Here is a 19,655-nt window from a genome sequence, read left to right as displayed (position 1 = left end):
GGCCTGTTACCCTCATTTGATGGCCAAACTCCTGTGCTGGCAAACTGTTTTAGCCTTGCAATCCAGTCAGTATCTGACATGGCTTTATGGGATTTTTTGCCAGACATTTTTTTGTTGGGGGGCTAACGGTTAGGTTATATCGTTTTGAACAAAACTACTATAATACAAATTAGTTCTTTAAAAAAAGCACACACGATATTTACAATTATAATATATACAATTATATACAAATATAAAATTACATTGTCCGAAAATACAGTTAAAGTTACCGAAAAATAAGTTTCGCAGTCCTCCGTTAAAATTATGCTGCCTGACCTCCGTGACAGTGATGCTCGACGTCTGAACTTTTTGACCTCTGACACGCCCCTCAGGATATGTCATTACTTCGTACACCTTCGGCTCATTTCGGCAACTTGATTGACACTCGGCTAGCTTCCTGACTCCTCCTCCTAGCGGTGCTAAGCGTAAACGTGCCATCGACATTTCCTTGTACTCTGATTGGTCAAATGTCGAAAATGATAAGGAAAAAGTCAAGAATGGCGCTCTCTGATTGGCTGCAAATGTTATAATGTCGAGAATGGCGCTCTCTAATTGGCTGCAAATGTTATAGCGCGTCGACGTGATTGGCTGTGGCGTTCAACATTGTTCAACATTATCCCCATTTTGACGGACTATCCTTCGGCAGCTGGCGTTCAAGTCCCAGTCTCCCCTGTAGGCGTGGGTTGGAGTCCCACTTCTGACAAACCTAACCTTTGGCTGCGGGCTGAAGCTAGAGTCTTTAACCCTCTGGCAAGTTTATCCAGAAATGCAGTAATGTTGACAAAGCACTGCAATTCAGTTCATGCTAGAATTAAGAGAGGAACATTTCACACCTTCAAAATATCCATTCACTCAACATCCCTCATTTGATGGCCAAACTCCTGTGCTGGCAAACTTTTTTAGCCTTGCAATCCAGTCAGTATCTGACATGGCTTTATGGGATTTTTTTCCAGACATTTTTTTTGTTGGGGGGCTAACGGTTAAGTTATATCGAACAAAACTACCATCAATAAAAATGATTTCTTAAAAAAAAGCACACACGATATTTACAATTATAATATATATACAATTATATACAAATATAAAATGACATTGTCCAAAAATACCGTTAAAGTGACCGGAAAATATGTTTCGCAGTCCTCCGTTAAAATGATGCTACCTGACCTCCGTGACAGTGATGCTCGACGTCTGAACTTCTTGCCCTCTGACATGCCCCACCTGATATGTTATTACTTCGTACACCTTCGGCTCAGTTCGGCAACTTGATTGACACTTGGCTAGCTTCCTGACTCCTCCTCCTAGCAAGGCCGGCGCTATGGGCGGGCCTTAGGGGGCCGGGCCCGCCTAGAGAGCTCCTGTGCCACCCCTCCATCCAATTTGCATTTAATAAATTATTTTAATAATAATAATAATAATTTACGTGCAGTATTTATATATTTATTGATGTGTATTTAAGTGCAATGTTTGACTTATAGGCTAATCTTATAAAAAAAAACTCCCGGAAGTTTGACTGATTGTTTACAAAAAAGGGGTTTCCCGCTGAACCGCTCTGACCGTGTCAGGGTTACATCATCCAGATCACCATCTCCGCCCACTCGTTCCCTTTCACCCAACCAGACTTTTCCCCGTTCATTATCCCCTGAGTACTAATCACCGTCACCTGTGTCCCATCAACCATATGGACTATAAAACACTCACCTTCACTGCAGTCACTTGTCTGGTCTCGTCATTCCATGGCTCACAGACTTCCCGATCACTTACCTTCTACTTACCGTCGCTTCACTCATCTTTGATCAACCCATCCGTACCAGCCATCGCCATGCCACCTGTAAGAGAGGGAAAGAAAGAGAGAGACTTAAAACCACAGCTAAGCTTCATTGAACTTTCTATGTTACTTCTTCTCACCTGTTATCTCCGACCGCATTCCTTCTGCAAAATAAACACTGATAACTTACCATCTTGTCTGATTCCTCTGTGATCCGTGACAGAAGACCAGACCACAGAAAGGAGTAATTATGCAGAATCAGTCGGATTTAGAAGAGGATTCCTCAGCGGCTAATCCTCCGGTCGCCGCGGCACTCTTTCCACCACCTCCACTTCCGCAACCTCCCGCTGCTTCGTTCACTGCCTCTGCGAGTCCCATCGCCCGGCCAGCACCCTACTCTGGTGAGGCGGAGAACTGCAGTGGGTTTCTTCTCCAGGTATCCTTGTATATCTCCATGAATGAGCATCAGTTCCGTAGGGATACCGCCCGGGTGGCTTTCATTATCTCACTGTTATCTGGTCAAGCACTTCGATGGGCACAGTCATTGTGGGATTCAGATGCCCCGGTGGTCAAATCCTTCTCAAGTTTTAAACAGCACTTTAAAGAGGTTTTTGGGCAAACAATATCAGAACTGTCCATTCACGACCAACTCTATAACCTCCGTCAAGGAAATTCTTCAGTGAGTTCGTATACGCTTCAGTTCCGCACACTAGCCGCAGCTAGCGGCTGGAATGAAACCGCCCTGATCACCGCCTTTCGTCATGGTTTGAATTCCAACGTCCGCCAGCTGTTGGTGGTGTATGAGGACAGCATGGGGTTAGAGAATCTGATCCAGCAGACAATCCGTACAGCCCAGCGTCTCACCGCTTGTGATAGGTTTGTACCCACTGTAAGTTCTCCGCCTCCGGCGCCTTCAGTCACTCCTCCAGCACCAGTTCCAATGGAAGTAGACTCCACCCACCTTTCTACAGCTGAACGCCAGCGCAGATTTCAACATTCCCTCTGTCTATACTGTGCTTCCGACAAGCATCTCCTCAGTTCTTGCCCTGTACGACCTCCGCGACAGGCGGTAGGTGCCATTCAACTCTCCCCGAAGATTGAGCCTCTCACACGTACCAGAGTACATGTATTAACCTCCTGTGTTTGTCTCCCAGCGCAAGCCCTCATTGACTCCGGGTCTGCGGGGAACTTCATATCCACCCAGTTTCTCCAAAAGTTGAATATTCGGCGACGCCGTCTGTGCCGAGATCTTCCCGTCCAAACCATACAAGGCAAGCCATTAGGTCGTGGTCGAATTCGCCATTATACACCCACTCTAACTCTTCGTATCGGCTGTTTACACTCTGAGGAAATTTCTCTTATGGTGCTGGAGGAGTCCACCGCGGATATCATCCTGGGACGTCCCTGGTTAGTATAACATCAGCCGGTACTCCACTGGGGAACTGGAGAGGTACTCCGTTGGGGTGAAGATTGCCATAGATCCTGCCTCAGTTCCATCCAGAAGGTTCATTCTTCGTCCCGTTCCAAGTCACCCGCGGGGAAACTAGAGTTCCTGTCTGTTCTACTTCGGTGGAAAGCCCTGAAGTCCAAGTTCAAGGCGAAATCCCAGTGGAGTACCAGGCGTTCCAGGACGTATTCAGTAAGGAACTGGCAACCAAACTACCTCCACACCGGCCATGGGACTGCGCCATCGACTTGCTACCCGGAGCCACCCTTCGCAGAGGTCGTATATATCCTCTGTCCATCCCGGAACAGAAGGCCATGGAGGAGTATGTGAAGGAAGCTTTACATCAGCAGTTTATTCGACCATCTACCTCCCCTGCCGCTTCGAGCTTCTTCTTTGTGGCCAAAAAGGACGGAGGCTTGCGGCCCTCGATTACCGTCATCTTAACTCTCAGACTGTCAAATTCAGCTATCCCCTTCCTCTGGTACCTGCCGCCCTGGAACAGCTGCGTGGTGCACGCATTTTCTCCAAACTGGACCTTAGAAGTGCGTATAATCTGATCCGAATCCGGCATGGAGATGAGTGGAAAACTGCCTTTGTGACCCCCTCGGGCCACTACGAGTATCAGGTCATGCCTTTCGGACTGTCCAACGCTCCTGCCGTCTTCCAAGGTCATATGAATGAAGTCCTTCGAGAGTTCCTCAACCGTTTTGTAATCGTCTACATTGATGATATACTCATATACTCTTCTTCTATGTCTGAGCACCATCAACATGTCATCCAGGTCCTCGAGAAGCTGAGAGCACACAGGTTATATCTGAAGCTGGAGAAGTGCGAATTTCACACCTCTACCGTTCACTTCCTGGGTTATGTCATCAACCAACAGGGCATCCAAATGGACCAGAGGAAGGTGGAAACTATCCAGAACTGGCCACAAGCCTCCTCTGTAAAGGAACTGCAACGATTCCTGGGGTTCGCGAACTTCTATAGACGATTCATCCGGAACTACAGTCATATCAGTGCTCCCCTCACTTCTTCCCTCAAGGGACGGCCCAAGTCTCTGTCCCTATCTCCCTCCGCAGTACAGGCCTTCCAGCGTTTAAAGGAAACTTTCATCACTGCTCCCATCCTCATTCATCCAAACCCGGACCTTCCGTTTGTGGTAGAGGTAGATGCCTCATCTACTGGAGTAGGAGCAGTTCTCTCTCAGCGGCAGGGTGAGCCACCCAAACTCCTTCCATGCGCCTTCTTCTCCAAGAAATTAGCCCCGGCGGAGCGGAACTATGACGTCTGTAACCGAGCTGCTGGCCATCAAACTGGCCCTTGAGGAGTGGAGGCACTGGCTGGAGGGAGCTAACCATCAATTCACAGTAATCACCGATCATCGCAACTTGGAGTACTTAAGGGAGGCTAAAAGACTGAACCCTAGACAAGCCCGCTGGGCTCTATTCTTCACACGCTTCAACTTTGTGGTGTCATATCGTCCCGGGAGTAAGAATTGCAAGGCTGATGCACTTTCACGACTCCATCACACCTCTGTTGAAGATCTTCATCCCGAACCTATCCTCCCTCCAGCCGTAATCCTCAGTCCAATCGTCTGGGAGGTTGACCAACAGATCGCCCAGGAACTGACACGTCAACCCGCTCCGCCGGGAGGTCCAGAAGGGCGTATTTTCGTACCTCCTCATCTACGTACTCCCCTTCTGGACTCCGCTCACTCCCTTCCGCGCTCTGGACATCCGGGTAGCAAGCGTACCCTCTCGCTCCTCAGTCAACGGTACTGGTGGCCGTCCATCTCCAGAGATGTCTCCAGGTTCATCCGCGGTTGTTCAGTCTGTGCCATCACCAACACCCCGAGGAGAGTCCCAGAAGGCAAGCTCGTGCCGTTACCTCTTCCCAGGCGACCATGGTCACACATTGGTGTCGATTTCATGACTGATCTACCCAATTCAGAAGGCTTTACCTGCGTATTCGTTGTTGTGGACAGGTTCTCTAAAGGTTGTAAGCTGATTCCCTTACCTGGTCTTCCCACTGCGTTACAAGCAGCTGAAGCTCTATTCCACAACGTCTTTAGGAACTTCGGCCTCCCAGAGGATATCGTCTCGGATCGGGGACCTCAGTTCATCTCAAGAGTATGGCAAGCCTTCTTCAAACTCCTGGGGGTCACCATCAGCCTTTCCTCTGGCTACCATCCGCAGACTACCGGCCAGACTGAGCGGAACATTCAGGAGATTGGACGTTACCTGCGGACGTACTGCCATCAGTACCAGGACAGCTGGAACCGTTACCTCCCATGGGCTGAGTATGCCCAAAACTCTCTGCGGCAGAACACCACCGGGCTCACCCCCTTCCAGTGTATCCTTGGTTACCAGCCTCCACTCTTTCCTTGGTCGGGTGAGCCCTCGGAGGTTCCAGCTGTCGACTTCTGGTTCCATCAGAGCGAGGGGGTATGGGACTCAGCTCATGTGCATCTACAGCAGGCAGTACGGAGACACAAGGAACAAGCGGACCGTCACCGACTCGACACCCCTCAGTATCAGCCAGGTCAAAAGGTGTGGTTGTCGACTCGAGACATCCGTCTCCGTCTACCTTGCCGTAAGCTGAGTCCTCGATTCATCGGACCATTCACCATCCAGAGGCAGTTGAACGAAGTGACCTACAGGCTCAATCTTCCCCCTCATTTCAGGATTGCTCCTTCATTCCATGTTTCCTTACTTAAACCCTTCACTGACCCTGTCACCCCTGTTCCCTCAGATAACTTTCCCACTGACGTACCTCCTCCCGTTCCCGTTGAAGAGGAGCCCATTTATCGAGTCCGCTCTATCATGGATTCTCGGCGGCGAGGTCCTCGGCTGGAGTACCTGGTGGACTGGGAGGACTACGGACCAGAGGAACGTTCCTGGGTCCTGCGAGATGACATCTTGGATCCAACGCTACTCACCCAGTTCCACAGTGATCATCCGGATCGTCCGGCTCCCAGGGGTCGTGGTCGACCTCGCCGCCGGCAGCGCCCGGTTCAGGCGTCAAGAGCCGCCTCGGGAGGGGGGGGTACTGTCAGGGTTACATCATCCAGATCACCATCTCCGCCCACTCGTTCCCTTTCACCCAACCAGACTTTTCCCCGTTCATTATCCCCTGAGTACTAATCACCGTCACCTGTGTCCCATCAACCATATGGACTATAAAACACTCACCTTCACTGCAGTCACTTGTCTGGTCTCGTCATTCCATGGCTCACAGACTTCCCGATCCATTACCTTCTACTTACCGTCGCTTCACTCATCTTTGATCAACCCATCCGTACCAGCCATCGCCACGCCACCTGCAAGAGAGGGAAAGAAAGAGAGAGACTTAAAACCACAGCTAAGCTTCATTGAACTTTCTATGTTACTTCTTCTCACCTGTTATCTCCGACCGCATTCCTTCTGCAAAATAAACACTGATAACTTACCATCTTGTCTGATTCCTCTGTGATCCGTGACAGACCGCAGCATCTCGGTAAAGTTATAGCGACGCGACGTGCTCGGTTTTGCCTATTCAGAAACGAATGGAAAGAGAAACTCATGAGATTCCAATCCCAAAAACGTCGACTTCAGCTGTATTTAGAACGTGAGTAGGACAGTTGGTTTTATTACTCTTCGTAAGTTGCACCAGACGTGGTGTAAATTATGCATTTGACACTGATATGCAATATGTGTGTGAGTGTGTCGTAGTTGATTATGCATGGTTGATTTAATACTTAACTTGAGATTTGTGACTATTTGGCTGTTATTATAGGAAGCTGGCTTATAGCATGCTGTGTTCACGGAACAATTCAGACAAGGTTCATTAGTTAACATTAGTTAATGACTAACATGAACTAACCATGAGCGATACATTTGTTACTGTATTTGTTAATGTTAGTTAATAAAAATACAGCTGTTCATTGTTTGTTCATGTTAGTTAACAGCCTATAGGCTATAACTGTAACATGATATCTCATGATAGCCGAAATATGATTGGGCAATAGGCTAATTATAGTTAGGATATTGAAATCGGTGTGAAACTGTTGTAGCTAGTGTTGCCACCCGTCCCGGTTTTTCCGGGATTGTTCTTCTTTTTAACAACCTGTCCCGGGAAATTTATAAACTCTCCCTGATATACAAAAGGCTCATAAGAATTATGATATACAAAAGGCTCAAAAAAATTTCAAAAGGCTATGTGAATATGTCCCGGTTTTCGAAAGGCAACGAAGAATATGTCCCGGTTTTCGAAAGTCTACGTGAATATACGTTCAAACAGCGCGCACGGCAGAGAGGTAGAGAGCGCGAGACCTTGCGTGCATGAAGCGCATGTAAGCACCCCCCCCCCACAATTTATTTGTTTGTCATAATTAGCCCCCCCCCAAGAATATTAAATGCCCGTCCATTGATTTGTTTCTGCCGCCAGCTCTGCCTCCTAGCGGTGTTAAGCGTAAACGTGCCATCAACATTTCCTTGTACTCTGATTGGTCAAATGTCGAAAATGTTAAGGAAAAAGTCAAGAATGGCCCCCTCTGATTGGCTGAAAATGTTATAATGTCAAGAATGGCGCTCTCTAATTGGCTGCAAATGTTATAGCGCGTCGACATGATTGGCTGTGGCGTTCAACATTATCCCCCTTTTGACGGACTATCCTTCGGCAGCTGGCGTTCAGGTCGCAGTCTCCATTGGAGGCGTGGGTTTGAATCCCACTTCTGACAAACCTAACCTTTGGCTGCTCAAGCTAGAGTCTTTAACCCTCTGGCAAGTTTATCCAGAAATGCAGTAATGTTGACAAAGCACTGCAATTCAGTTCATGCTAGAATTAACCAAACATTAAAGTAACAAAAACCACCCACAGTTTCCTCCCAGTTTCGAACTGGGGACCTTCTGCGTGTGAAGGGAACGTGATAACCATTACACTATGGAAACACATCTTCAGGATTCAGACATAAATCATTAGGTGCACGCTTTTTAAAAAGCTTATAAAGGAAATGAGCGCTACACCCACCTAGCGTGGCAAACAGTTTAAATCTTCTGTCAGAAGACAACTGCTGTTTCTGCTCAGTTTCGAACCAAGGACCTTACGCACGTTAGGCGAACGTGATGACCACTACACTACAGAAACCTGTTGATCAGGTCATTAGGCATGGCAGTCTGCCTACAGCTCCTTGGTACGATGGCCTTCACCTGTCTCAAAAGTAAGGGTTTTGTAGCGAATTGCAGCATTTATGTCTAAAGTGCCTCCACTTGGGAGATCCAGTCCTTTACTGCTGCCAAAAGACCGGTACAAAAGTTTTGCTCCAGCAAACAAGTTACAGGAGGAGCTGGCCAGGGTCCCCAGACAACTGTTTTAATGACAGCTTGAGCAAAATGCAACGTGTTGGCCAGGAATCGAACCCGGGTCAAATGCTTAGAAGGCAGATATTCTCACCACTATACCACCAACGCAAGACCATTGGGTGTAGGCTTAAAAAAATTGCATGAACTTATTGACCTGACCTACCAGGCACCATATTAAAAAAGAGGTCTCTAATATAATAATGTAACACGTTTTATACAGACACTTCATATTTAAATGGTATTAGATTATTTTTTGGATTCTCTGGCTTCTGTGAAGCGTTGAGGTAAAATGATGCATGACGCCGTTCCTGGAAATCGCGCTGTCGGGGACAACTACCTGTCTCTGCAACTCCTCTTTAGTATAGTGGAAAGTATCTCCGCCTGTCACGCTATAGTCTGGGGTTCGATTCCCTGATGGAGAGATCCAGTTCTTTACTGCTGCCAAAAGACATTAACAAAAGTTTTGCTCCATCAAACAAGTTACAGGAGAAGTTGGCAAGGGGCCCGGACGACTGTTCTAAAGACAGCTTGAGAAAAATGCAATTCATTGGGCGGGAATCGAACCCATACAGCAAGAATGGACAGACCCAGGAATTGAACCCATACAGGAAGAATTCTCATAATCAAGGTATTTAATTTAAAAATGTGAGACTTTTTATACAGACACTTCATATTTAAATGGTATTAGATTATTTTTTTTGGATTCACTGGCTTCTGTGAAGCGTTGAGCTAATATGACGCTGTTCCTGGAAATGGGAAGGCTGTTTGTAGCGAGCTGTAGTCGCGCTGATCGGGGGTGACAACCTGTCTCTGCAACTCCTTGTTAGTATATTGGAAAGTATCTCCGCCTGTCAAGCGTAAGACCGGGGTTCGATTCCCCGACGGGGAGATCCAGTCCTTTACTGCTGCCAAAAGACCAGTACAAAAGTTTTGCTGCAGCAAACGAGTTACAGGAGGAGCTGGCCAGGGTCCCCAGACAACTGTTTTAACGACAGCTTGAGCAAAATGCAATGCGTTGGCAGGTAATCGAACCCAGGTCAACTGCTTGGAAGGCAGCTATGCTCACCACTATACCGCAAGACTGTTGGACGTAGGCTGGAAGCCCTGTTGTGCGGTCAGCAAAGAAATTTTGCAATACATTAGCAGCTGGCAGGTGCAGATGAACTGAAACTCTGTTTGTTTGGACCTGGCACTTAAAAAAAATTGCATGAACTTATTGACTTGACCTACCAGGCTCCATATTAAAAAAAAAATTTTTAATAATGTAACACGTTTTATACAGACACTTCATATTTGACACATGACGCCGTTCCTGGAAGTCGCGCTGATCAGGTACATCTACCGGTCTCTACAACTCCTCGTTAGTATAGTCGAGGTATAGTATAGTAGTATAGTATAGTATTTTTAGAAGATGGCTCCTTCCCATAATCTGCCCTGCAAGCAGTGTGACAGTCTGTAAATTCCACAAACAACAGTATAGAGGTCATTCGGCATGGCAGTCTGTCTACAGCTCTTTGGTACGATGGCCTTCATCTGTCTCAAAAGTAAGGGTTTTGTAGCGAATTGCAGCATTTATATTTAAAATGCCTCCACTTGAGCACCTTTCGCGTGTAAAGCAAATGTGATAACCACTACACTACGGAAACTTGATTTGTATGTCAGTCCCACCTCTTCTAGGGTACGCTTGTTCAAAAGCAAATTAAACTATAGACTGCCCAGTGTTTTTAACATGGCAAAAGCTGCTAATTTTGTTGGCAGACCAAACATTTTTTTATTACTGTACAGGAAACCTCAATGGTCATTTGTTTTATTTTTGTCCTTTTCTAAAGAGATTGAACCACAAACATCCCTGCAAGTGTACTGACCTGCTCAACAGAAAATCGCATATGAAATTTTTACAAAAACCACCCACAGTTTCCGCCCAGTTTCGAACCTTCGCGTGTGAGGCGAACAGTCTGCCTACAGCTCCTTGGTACGATGGCCTTCAACTGTCTCAAAAGTAAGGATTTGTAGCGAATTGCAGCATTTATATTTAAAATGCCTCCACTTGTTTCCGGCCAGTTTTGAACTGAGGACCTTTCGCGGCGGGAGTCGAAAATGGTTAAGCTTAACTTCCCTTAACTTTTCCCATTCATTCTCTATGGTAGTGCTTAACACTACGGATGCAATATACCTTTGGCCACACGTAGACTTCCTGGCGCTGTTCCGCTTTTCCGTGGCGGGGAGTTTAAATAGCATAGTGTCATCTGTCAGTCATTCGCAGTGGAGGAGGGGAGACCCGTTTTACGAACGGAGAGATATTTGTTTACCGACTTGTCAGCAAACTTGTTTTGTTTTGTTGCTGTCTAAACTACCTGCAGACAGATTTTCCCTCAGGTGACCGCATATACATTATTATTCAAATATTTTATAATTTAAATTGCATGTATATTGTCATGTAATCGTATTGTTATCGTGTTGAATGGATTGTGACGATAAGAAACAGTAAACTCCTCGTTGTGAATACAGCTGTTATTTTATAAGAGTAGCTTTGTTTGTAAAGGTGAATGTTTCATCATAATCTCTCACTATGCTTAAAATATATGTTAACAGTGCAGTAAGATGTAATGTGCAGTAGTATGGAGGACCAAACTTGCAATTAAAAATGAATGAATAAATAAATGAATAAATAGATAGATAAATAAATGTGATAATAGGAAAATAAATAAAGGAATAAACGACTTGATAAAATAAATATGATTCATTTTAATCAAATGTATTTTTGTATATTTTTCCCCTAATTTATAATTTTTTGCTTTTATATTTTAATGTATTTGTATTCTTTTTAATTGTATTTATTTATTATTTTATTTATTTGTTTGTTCCATTTATTCTTATATTTATTTATGCATTCATTTATTTGTATATTTATTTATTCATATATGTATTTATTTCCAGATTTATTTATTTTAATCTTTATTTATTTTTATTTTTATTTCTTTATTTTTATATCTATTCTTACATTTTTTTGATGTGCATGATAATTAGGTTGGTTGGTCTTGCTTACCAAATATAAATATTAATTAGCAAATAAATAAAAGCAGAAAATAAATTAAGGGAAATAATACAAAAATTAGTTTGATAAAGAATAAATCATATTTATTTTATCAAGTCGTTTATTCCTTTATTTATTTTCCTATTATCAAATTTATCTTTTTATTTGTTTACATGTTTATTTATTAATTTAATTTCTGCGGGTTTGGTCCTCCTATAATGTAATTAATATCAGACACACACATATATTACATTTAAATTACAAACAAATATATATATGTGTACAATTTAATGGTATAATTTAACATTTTTAATTAGTTAACTTGTTAACTTTTTTTATATACATATATAAATTTTTAAAGCAATTTAAATAATGAATATTAAATAATGCAAATTTAATAAACAGTACGTGCTCTAAGGCTGCATTTATTCAGAAACATTATATAAAGAAACATTAATATTATGGAATATTATAGCATTGTAAAATAACTCTTTTATATATATCACTGATGCTTTAGTATTAACTGTCTTATTTCATTTTGTTACTGTAAGTATTTAAATGCTTATGCTGAGACACTAATGAATACATTCTGATTTCAGAACAGCATCATGAAGAAAACAGTGTTCTTCCCAGGGAAAGTCAAAGTGTCTTTCAGGAAAGGCCCATCAGGCCATTTACGCCGGGACCCATCAAAAGAGGCAAAAAGAATTAAAGACAACCCCTTACTGCAGGACAAGTCAACACCTCAAAGAGAAGATCTGGTCAAGTTGAACGCCCGTTCTGTTGTTTTACATAGAGGAGGGGATGTCTCTGACAAGCAAGAGGTGTTGGGAGAATGCATTCTTCAGTTCGGCAAGTACAAGGGCAAGTCTTTCAAGTGGTTATTAGAGAATGATGGCAGCTATGCTTTGTACCTGTCCGATAAGGTTGAGGAAGAAGAACAGGCTGGGCAGTTCAACCCAGAGGGTCCATGCAAGGATAGCCTCATTTCCTTTCTTGAGTATTCAAGAAGCTTCAAGGAAATTGAAGATCTTAAACAGTATCTGTCTCAAAGGCCAGACGCAGTGCCTTTTTTGACAGAGGATGACAATACTGTTGGATTTGGATCCAGAGCACAAGACACTTGGAGGAAGATTTGGGATACCAGGGCAGACGGATATGCTTTCTTTATAATGAGGCAGGAGTGTGTGCCAGGCAGCAAAATGTACAATTTGCAGCAGTATCTTTTAAAACAGCAGCAAAAACAGATGACCAAAAACACTCCTCCGATGCCCTCACCATCAGCTTCCGCTGCAAGACCACCTGTTCCTTCCATTACTGACTCTGATCAGCCTGGTGAGTTAATAAAATTCATGCAAGTTTGCTTATATTGATTCTTAAAGCCTGCCTAGCTACTGATGCATTTGTCATATTTTATAGTAATGGAGGAGGATGAAGAACTGGAGAGGATGATGCTGAGTATTTCTCCAACAAAATATCTCACACAGCTGAGTAAGTAAATCAAGTATCGTGTCATGTGTGTTATATATACCCATGTCAAATTCTTATAAAATTGGTATAAAATTGTACATACTGGAGAGAAACCATTCAAATTATAATGCTTAATTTTTAGGATCATCTGCAGCCACAGGATCCACAGTCTTATCTACAACAGGTTACTTTACACAACAGGTTACTTTATCAGTTTTGGAGGCTTATTCGGTTACATACAGACTTATCTTACATTTCTGTTTTTTAATTATCTTATTTGTTGTTTTGGCACTGTTCTTGCCTGTTCTAAAACACATGTTCTTTTGTTCTAACTACTGTTAAGGTTTGAATATACCAGTGGTGAGGGTGAGTGCACTTCATGAATTGTATGCATGCTATTTAAACTGTTTTTATTTGTTGTGAAAAAGTGGACTGTTTACTTACAGACATTTGAACATTATCAGAATGTGCATTACTAGAATAAATAACAAAATACATAGAATAAAATAATAAATAATGATTAGTCATTTAATGTAGTCAAGACAATCAAATACATATCATGTACATTCAGTGTTTTAATATGTTTTTAATTTCCTCCCTGTGCTTTTCCTTGCAGCTCTGCCGCAGCCTCCATCAACATCAGCTCCTGTGTGTAGGCCTTCTTCACAGGGTGAAGGCTTTATACCACCTCAAGCAGCACAATCAGCACCTACACCTGCACCAATGCCGTCTGCACTGACTGAAACCCCTGTTCCCAGCTACTTGAACAAAAAAGTAAAGACAGTTAAACACACGAGCATTAAATGTGTTATACACGCATATATATATATATATATATATATATATATATATATATATATATATGCATTTATTTCCTTTGCTTTGTGTTCCGTGCAGTTCTGCCACAGCCTTCACCACCATCACATGCAGTCTCTAGTTCTCCCAATCCACCAGCTCCTGTGTGTAGACCTTCTTCACAGACTGATGGCTCTGTACCACCTCCTGCAGCACAATCAGCACCTACAGCTCCTGCATCAATGACGTCTGCACAGACGGAAGCACCTGTTACTAGCTACTTGCAAGATATTAGCCACTGGAACTGCTCTCTTCATCAAAGAATTTGGATGAAAACAGAGATGGAGTCCATGGGGCTCTGGCCAGGATCACACCCAGTAAGACACCTAATGAATATGGTCTCCTTGTGGCGCTATCCACCTCAGCCTGAGCTTATAGAGACAAACATGGGCCTTCCGTCACCAAAGTACTTCCAGCTCCATCCCTTTTTCATTTGGAAACCTGAGCACAGTATAAATGAAAGGCTTAGAAACAACTACATCCTGCCCTGACTCTACAGCTGTCCAAATCCTCATGTTGTGTCCTCAGGTTTGGGAAGACCCCGAGTGATCCTTGGCACTAGTGGGCAATATTACATCCTTGCTTCACGTCTGTGCTGTAAGGCATGTAAAAAATACTGGTTCGCTGATAAACCTCAGTGGGTGGACATGCTACCACAGCAATTCAGAAACATCTTGCCAACCTTCCTCACTCATAAGAAGGCAATCTGTAAAACTGTGATGGATGAACTGAGGCGCTCTGGAAAATCCCCTAATGACAAGGCCAACCAGCTGTCTGAGTTGCTTCACCTTAAGTTTGAAAGAGCCCACCTTGCATACCTTCTCATTGTGCAGAACGTCAGGGATGCTGAAGCAGGGCTGTATGGCCAGAAAACCATCACAGGAGCATTGAGGAAGGATGACACACCTGCTTCGTTTGGGGGTTACGAAGATACTGATGGGTGGCATGGGGTGTCTGTGTCTGCACATTATCTGGTGGAGTGCCTGCTTCAGGAATATCACCGGCAAGAGGCAGCTCTCCCTCAGCTCCTTCAAGGAACTTTTGGATAGGTGTTCAGATCAGATCACACACGCAAAGTTGCTAGAAAAGTGACCCTCTCATCTGGCACAATGTCATCCTACGCTGTGATGAACGAGAACTGGATGATCCTGTCCTGGGTGATGCTGCAGTCTGAGAGTGAGCAATCCTTGAGGTCAATGTACTGTGGGATGGCCAATCGCTACAGTGCTGCTAGCATACCCAAGGCCAAGTACCAGTGGGTGGACAGGTAAGAATAATCACATCTCATCACACATCACATCAAGATGTGTAAGCAAAGGTAATGAATACATTAAAATTAAAATATATTTCCCTTTTATGTACTTAGGGACTGCTGTGCTGCTTTCAGAGTGATGGACCCAGGACCGTATGAGCACCAGCAGTGGGAAGCTTGGAGGACCACTGAAGCTATACTGTGGCAGAGGTTACATCAGAAAACCTCAAGAATGTAAATGCCGCTTGCCAGAAGTACAATGAGGACATGGTGGTTAAACTAGACTTGTTTCACTGTATGCGGCGATTCACCAGGGAATGTGTTTCGGAGCACCATCCTCTGTATAGCTCGTTCTGCCAGTTCCTCTCTTCTGCCGTAGTAGATCTGAGTGACCTGGAGAAACTGAGGAACGCATACAAGTTCTGTGGAATTGAGCCTGCTAATCCCACAAAGCAGCACATCAGAGCGCACTGCAGGACAAAAGTGCCACATCCTAGAGAGCTGGTCCAAAGAGTGGAAGAAGTACTTCACCATTTCCATCTTGCAAAGGATCCCAACAACATCTTCCTTTTTAAACCCTCGATGCTAAAATTGTGGTACAACTGAATCATGTCAAGGGTGAAGGAGCTGCTGTGCCCATCTGGATCCCTGTCAGAGGCACTTCACAGCAAGAGGGGTTTCATTTCCAACAGGCTCAGTGAGTAACGGGTAATCGCGTCTCTCCTGAGCTGTTCCAGGCGCAGGGTATGACTGGTGTCGCGCGCTGGAATTATCAGCCGCTGGTGGACCTGAAGCAGCCTGGGCTTGTCTTACCTGGAGTGTTTGACCCTGTTTTGATGATGGAGTTAAACAGGGCATCTATAAGAGTGACTGGGTAACCCAAATATCCAGCCTTCCACATCTCCAGCTGGGACACAAGAGAGAGGTTTGGCCTACAATATGTGGAGCCAGGCTGTCGACCTGTGCCTCTTGACTTTGACAAACACAAAAGCAGGAAGACAGACCTAGGGATGCAAGAAGAGTCTTCATCTGGCACTGATTTCTCCTTTCCATCTCAGGTAAGCCTTTAAAGTTCTTTGATAACAAACATTTTATTGAAAAACAAATACTTAATAATTCTCGCTCGCATATAACACTAATTTTGCTGAATTTCAGAAATGCTTAGAGGATTCCTCTTCTGCTGAGACCCCTCTTGCTCCTGAACCAGAGGCCACCCAACAGACTCTCATTTTCAATGTTTTTCTACTCCGAGTGCTGTGACAGTGAAGGAACAAACATCTGAGGAGTTTCTTTTAGATGCAGGTAATTATATTATTCATACAGGCACCAATGTGTGTAATCTGTTTACCTAATCTATGCACACAAAACAAATACTTCGTTTAATAATTTTGTGAATCTCTTTTAGAACTGCTAAGCACACCACCACTGCCTTTAGCTGCTTCTCCCTGTGCTGCTCGGACTGGACCCATTAAGACAGGCGGTCGAGTCTTTGTGTTGGACCATAACAGATGGACAGATCCAATGAGAAATGCCATTGATGGTTTGCTGGCCAAGCACCACGGGAGCAAGGACCTCCTGACAAAGGTGGATGGTGAATATGCTGCTATGGTACAGAGTGCCTGCACTGACCCAAACAGCCTTTTGCACTCAACCACAAAGCAGCACATGAGCAGGTACATAAAAAACCTTGCTAAAAAAAAGAACACTAATGCTTCACTCAACACCAGCCCAGAAAAGCTCCTGGAGACACAGCAGTTATGGCAGCTTCTTCACTCAGGCAGTGAAACCATCAGTGTCCCAGTGACAGTACTGCCACCTGCCCCAGTCAATCCTCCCGCAAAGAGTGTTCCTGAGACTGTCTTTCTGGACCAGGCAGCGCTTGAGAAGATGGTGAAAGGACATCATAGAGAAGCAGCAGGCAGTTCAGCAGCAACAACAACAGCATATGCTGCAAAAAAAGCACACTAGATCCTGTTTAGCCTGTGGTCAGCCTAATTCTCGATACATGGGTGATGGCACCTCAATACATTTCTTTTATCAAGGTGGTGATGTTAAATACTTCTACTGCTCCAAGAAAGTTTTTGACACATATTCCGCAGAGGGCCTGACCAACCCCAGAATGCCCTTTGAAGACTTTGCAGAGACTCCTTTTTTTCAGCGAGAACTGGAGTCCTCGAAGCAGAGAGGGGCAGAAAATAGGAGGGTGATTGAGGAGAGAAGCAAGAGAAAGTCAGTAATGGAGTATCCTACTGGTCGTCTGTGCAGATTCTGCCACCTGCCACTGAAACAAGGACCCAACAGTCCTCATATTCACACTGGTTTCCCTGGAGTGGCAGGCAAATACATTTACTTTCCTGCTAAAGTGTTTTCCCTTTATCAGGCTCAGGGAATGAAATTTCATGGAAAGACTTTCAGCAGTCTCCATTCTATGAGGCTGAGAAGCAGAGGTGGATTGAGGAAAAGAAAAAATGACTTCACTGAGCTATAAACAGTATTTGAGGTCTGGGCATGTCATTTGTCAAAGACATTCCTTGCACAATCTTATGCATATATGTATATACATATTATTGCACTTTTAATGTATATATATATATATATAATTTTTTTAAATATTTAATTTATTTCCATTTGTTCATTAAAATACCAAAAGTATTGTATTTTATTGTATTGGATTGTGTTTTAGTGTTTTTTTAAGTTCATTTATTGACTTGCATTATTTTATCTTGCTCAGATTTGAAAAACACTAAATGTTAAGCACTGGTACTATTATACTCTGTACATAATTGTTTAATTTAAAATACTTTTTTTCTTGTTTTTTCCTGTTCTCCTCAACTTTAGATATTATTATTGCTGTTGTTTAATCTATAATCTATCATTTTAAATTGTTACATTTATTTCCATTGTTCATTAAAATCAAACAATTGTGTCCTTGTTTGCATTGTACTTTAGTGTTTTTAAAGTAAATTTTATTGACTTGCATTATTTTATCTTGCTCAGATGTGTAAACACTAAATGTTAATAACTGTTGTCATTAAACACTACATAATTATTTGATTTAAAAAATCTTGTTTTTTTCCTATGTTCTCCACAGCTTTATATTGTATTATTTTTATTATTAATGTTATTGTTGTTTAATCTATAAGTATTTAATACATTACCTTTTTTAGTTTTACATAATAATATGTATATTTTTGTACTATAAATAAAACGAGAAACTTACTATTTGGTGTTTACTGGTTATATTTAATATATATATTGGATTTCTGTACATAGTTAAACAAATATAATGTAAATATCTCAATGTAAAATGTAAAGGTCTAAAACATTATCAAAATGTTCTTTACAATTATTCACATTCAAATATTTTCTATATTAAAGAAAACTAAACCCTATTATAATGTAAATGTTTATTAAGGTAGTTGCACATTTTGTACATTCTACACAATAACAAATCTTACACGTTTCATTCTATTTTTGTGCACAAAGTTAGTTTATTATATGTAAATCGTACTTAACATGAGTTTCTAATCATTTTTTAATCTAGATACACTTTATGGTAGTTGTGGTCGAGACGAGACTCGAACCTGTAATTTCGTGTATTTTTTCAGGCCCGCCTCCCTGGAATTTCCTGCGTTCTTATTGGCTAGCAACGCTCTACACCTACATGCGACTGGCCCTCCCTGGGATTTCCTGCGTTCTTATTGGCTAGCAACGCTCTACACCTACATGCGACTGGCCCCCGCATGGAAGGCAGCTATGCTCACCACTATTGAAGACTGTTGGATGTAGACTGGAAGCCCTGTTCTGCGGTCAGCAAGAATTTTCGCAATACATTAGCAGCTGGCAGGTGCAGATGGACTGAAACTCTCTTTGTTTGGACCTGGCACTTAAAAAAATTGCATGAACTTATTGACCTGACCTACCAGGCACCATATTAAAAAACAAGGTCTCTAATTTAATAATGTAACACGTTTTATACAGACACTTCATATTTAAACGGTATTAGATAATTTTTTGGATTCACTGGCTTCTGTGAAGCGTTGAGCTAAAATGACGCATGACGCCGTTCCTGGAAGCCGCGCTGATCGGATACAACTACCTGTCTCTGCAACTTCTCGTTAGTATAGTGGAAAGTATCTCCGCCTGTCACGCGGAAGACCGGGGTTCGATTCCCCGACGGGGAGATTCAGTCCTTTACTGCTGCCAAAAGACCTTAACAAATGTTTTGCTCCAGCAAACAAGTTACAGGGAAGTTGGCAAGGGGCCCGGACGACTGTTTTAAAGACAGCTTGAGAAAAATGCAATGCGTTGGCCGGGAATCGAACCCATACAGCAAGAATGGACAGACCCAGGAATCGAACCCATAGCAAGAACGCTCGTAATCAAGGTCTTTAATTTACAAATGTGATGCGTTGGCCGGGAATCGAACCCGGTCACCTGCTTGGAAGGCAGCT

The 19,655-nt window shown here is 43.2% G+C and overlaps 1 non-coding gene across 1 annotated transcript; it reads left to right on the top strand.

The window, feature by feature from the left end:
- The first annotated feature begins 19,313 nt into the window (after positions 1-19,313).
- On the top strand, positions 19,314-19,385 carry trnad-guc (transfer RNA aspartic acid (anticodon GUC)). Its single transcript has one exon. It is a non-coding gene; the product is annotated as a tRNA-Asp (tRNA).
- The last annotated feature ends 270 nt before the right edge of the window (positions 19,386-19,655 follow it).

Source organism: Siphateles boraxobius, unplaced genomic scaffold (genome assembly GCF_051911475.1).
Source record: "Siphateles boraxobius isolate OS27281-9 unplaced genomic scaffold, OSU_SipBor_1 39, whole genome shotgun sequence".
Lineage (NCBI taxonomy): Eukaryota > Metazoa > Chordata > Actinopteri > Cypriniformes > Leuciscidae > Siphateles > Siphateles boraxobius.
Note: the sequence above shows the minus strand (reverse complement) of the source record. Positions and strands in the feature narration are given on the sequence as shown.